Source organism: Oryzias latipes, chromosome 3 (genome assembly GCF_053564925.1).
Source record: "Oryzias latipes strain Hd-rR chromosome 3, Olatipes_Hd-rR_3.1".
NCBI classification, from domain to species: Eukaryota; Metazoa; Chordata; class Actinopteri; order Beloniformes; family Adrianichthyidae; genus Oryzias; species Oryzias latipes.
This window is the reverse complement of record NC_136239.1, coordinates 4421467-4425129: the sequence shown is the minus strand read 5'-3', so window position 1 is coordinate 4425129 and position 3663 is coordinate 4421467. Positions and strand designations below refer to the sequence as shown.

Genomic DNA, 3663 nt, shown 5'->3' with positions numbered 1-3663 from the left:
AACAGCGTGATGTTGTCCCCCTAGACCAGCGGCTTTAATAGGAGATTCTAGTTTTTCTGTGGGTAACGAGAGACGAGATACCACACTGTGGTCAATAAGGCTTTGTTCAGCCCCTGAGTCTATGAGAGCTTGGAGTTCAGAAATCTTGGACTGATGGCAGAGCTTGACAGGAACGAAGAGAAAAACTTTAGAAATGGAAATAGAGTCACCCACCCGCGGCCTGTCGTCTAGCAGGGGGTTCTGGAGTTTAAACGAGCCGTACATTGATTAACCTGGTGGCCCTGCTGGCCGCAGTAGAAACATGCCCCTTCTTCGCGTTGTCGTTGACGTTCTTCAAGATATTTTAGAATGTCCGATCTGCATGGGTTCTTCAGGTGGAGCACGGAGGTTTTCTGACGAGGAAGTAGGTGGAGAGTAGTGTGTCGTACCTAGAGTAGTCTTAACAGGACTTTTGCGAATCTGAGCGGGTTTCTCATGTTGACGCTCACGTAATCGGGTGTCAGAGCGGAGAGCTGCGGTGACGAGCTCCTCAAAGGTGTGGGTTTCTGGTTGCGTACATAGATGGTCTTTGATGGACTCATTCAGCGATTGGTGAAAAACCCCTTTAACGCAGGACTCGTCCATCCAGCCTCCACTGCCAGGATCCTGAAATCCATCAAATGATCACTAACAGAACGGTTGCGTTGTCGTAGGGCTAATAGCTTACGGCTAGCTTCTTCTTGTTTCTCAGGATGGTCGAGCACCAACTGGAACTCCCCAATGAAGTGGACGAAGGATAGGTGGGAGATGGTGTTGACGGCCAGGAAAGCTTGGGCCCACTGTAGAGCCTTGTTGCGTATCGAATTGACGATTAATGTAATTTTGCTGTGGTCTGACTGATAGTACCTCGGGGCTTGCTGAAACAATAGCCGGCACTGGAGGAGGAAACCGCCGCAGGCTTCGACGTCACCATTTAACGGTTCTGGTTGTAGGCGGAAATTTTCCGGGTTCATGGCGGGAGCGGAAGAGGAAGCGTTGCTGTGAAACAGAAGTGAAGCTGCTGTGGAAGAGGTGGACATTTGACCAGTTAAATCATTTAAAGTTTGTGTCAAACCATCTAGGCATCGAAACAGCTCTTGTTGAGCGGATGAAATCTGGGACAGGGTGTCGGCTTGGCGACCCAGGGCGATGCCTTGTTGGTTTACGGCGAAACGGAGTCCTTCTGGGTCAGCTGGATCTGGAGGATGGCCAGTTCGTTCTGTCATGATTTTCAGATGGAACGGACCCAGACGCTGTAACCCAGAATAATAAGAGGTGAGTTGAAGGTGAGTAAAGGTTTATTGTTTCTCTGAGGATGGTTATGACTTGGCTTTGGACGAGGTCCGAACTTGAGGTTGGCTGGTGGCGTGGCTGGAAGTGCTAACGCGGTTAGCGACAGAAGCAGAGACTGCAGGTTTCCAGATGCTGCTTAGCAGAAGGTCCACAGTGGCAGTGGCAGAGGCTGCAGGTTTCCAGTTGCTGCTTAGCAGAAGGTCCACGCTGGCGTCACTCCTGAAGTTGTTTCCTGAGACACGCGAACAAGCACTAGATTCAGGACGAGAGCAAGGCATAGCAAAACAGAGCATGACTGAGACCAGGCGAGTCACCGTTGAAGGGCAACGAACTGGCGTCGGCTTGAAGGCTTGCAGCTCCTTAAGAGGAGGTGAGGTGACGAGGATGAGTGACTGCAGCTGGTGGTAATCAGGAGTGGAGTGGAGCAGAGCTGGAGGGGGAGGAGTCTGACAGAGGCACCATGACAGTCTAATTTGATCATTAAAATGGATTAACAGAAATGATTTTTCATTTCCAAAATATAAAAACATCAAATGACAAAATTAAAATGAAAAATCAATACTTCAAAATGTTTTTTTATTTTCTACTTAAAAACCGCTTATTCTGTGTCATAATTAAAACGAAAATGCAAAGAGGGGATTGGATTTGCATTTTAACATCCACCGTGCAAACAATGTTGCATAATTCAATTTGACTTAGCATTTCCAGAGGGGAGCCTGTACTGCCTCTCCTCTTCCCCTTTGAAATTTGTCTTCTTTCCTCATAACTTTTGTTGTTTTCATTTTTATGAATTCATTGGTTACTTTAATGTATGTCTGACAGTACAACCCATCAGACCTGTTGTAAAAGCTTTCCTTTGTTCATCAGGAAGAGCACATCAACACTCAGACCCTCGAGTTGTAACCTGTTTGCTCAGATCTGTGACCTCCTTCATGAGATGGTGAATCGTTCTCAGGTCAATGCAGCGTCTGCTGCTGCTCTTCAGTCAGCCGGACTCCTGCGGGGTCTTCGGGTAACAGAGGACCAGCGTAAATCTGCCTCCGCCTTCCTCCATCCATCCTGCAGGTCAGCTGGCGGCGAGTCAGACCGCCGTGACGGAATGAGGGAAGACAGGAAGGAGATTGGTTTGTCTGGTGCTGCCAGAGTGATGGATGCGGACGCCCCCGCAGACCCTCATAAACACAAACACCCAGCGTTGGAATCACCCGTAACAAAACACTGCCAGGTGATCCATTTCTATTCACATGAAGACACGTTCATTTTCTAGTCTGCCCTGACCCGCAAACGTCTGCAGGCAGATCCCTTCTAGTTTCTCATATCAAATGTGACCCGAGTGTGCTTCAGTCTGAGTTTAAACGGGTAACAAGGAGCGGTAATCCTTTCAAACCCGGAGCACTTTCATGCATACATTTGTGAATTACTCAAAGAAATGAAACAGTTTTGTTTTCTCCGTGACAACAGACACACCTGGGAAAAAGACAAGCCAGAAGGAAAGGTAGGAGGAGCTAGAAGATTGATGATTGCAAACTTGAAGCGCGGCTGTGCTTCACATGCGAAGTCAAGTAAAGGAAAGTTCAGTGTTGGTCTGTCCGCCTGTTAACGCTCTGCTGGACTAGACAAAGAAAAGATGGTGGTGATTCTACACAACACAACAAAATCAACGACAACTGTGCCACAATGAATGGATTTACGCGAATTTTCAAAAGATTTATTTTTTTTTTTTAAATTTGAAGTTGTACATTTAAGAGAAAAAAGTCGTAACTGTTAAATTCTGAAATTATAATTGTATATTTACGACTTTAAAAGTCATTAATTTCATACTTTTTTCTTGTAAATTTACTTGGATCTAAATGTTGTCTTTCTTTCTCTGTTAGTTTCAAATATTGACCATCAAAATTCACTACCGTACATTAATATGGCAGAGAATTAACTATGCAGCAAAATTTAAAACAATGTTGCTGCATAATTAATATGCCTCATAAAATTTGAACTTTCAATTCTTTCTTCCTTTTCTGCTTCATCTTCTAACTTGACTGCAGTTTTATTTTCCTAATATTAAAATAGGGAGGTGTGTATTTGTTAGTTTTTCCAGAACGTAGGTTGATTAATTTTTCTTATGAAATCTGTAAAAATTTGAATTTTTAATTTTGTTTTTAAAAAAACAAATTGTCCAAAGCTGAACCTGAGACTTTCTCATATGTTAAACATCTGTAATGCTGGTCTAGATCGCTGCTGTTGGTGTTTCATGCAGGTACAATCTAGAACATTCTTTCTGATGATGTTTGACTAACCTCTACTCTGTCAATGTTCAAGTCTGGAATAAAAACAGTTTTTTCTCAGATTAGTGTGTGA

General features: G+C 44.4%; 1 long non-coding RNA gene across 1 annotated transcript; it reads right to left on the bottom strand.

The window, feature by feature from the left end:
- Positions 1 to 1298: 1298 nt before the first annotated feature.
- Positions 1299 to 3161, bottom strand: LOC144991133 (uncharacterized). The gene is made up of 2 exons (XR_013655053.1): positions 1626 to 3161; positions 1299 to 1543 (listed from the first exon to the last, which is right to left on the bottom strand). It is a non-coding gene; the product is annotated as an uncharacterized LOC144991133 (long non-coding RNA).
- Between the last annotated feature and the right edge of the window lie 502 nt (positions 3162 to 3663).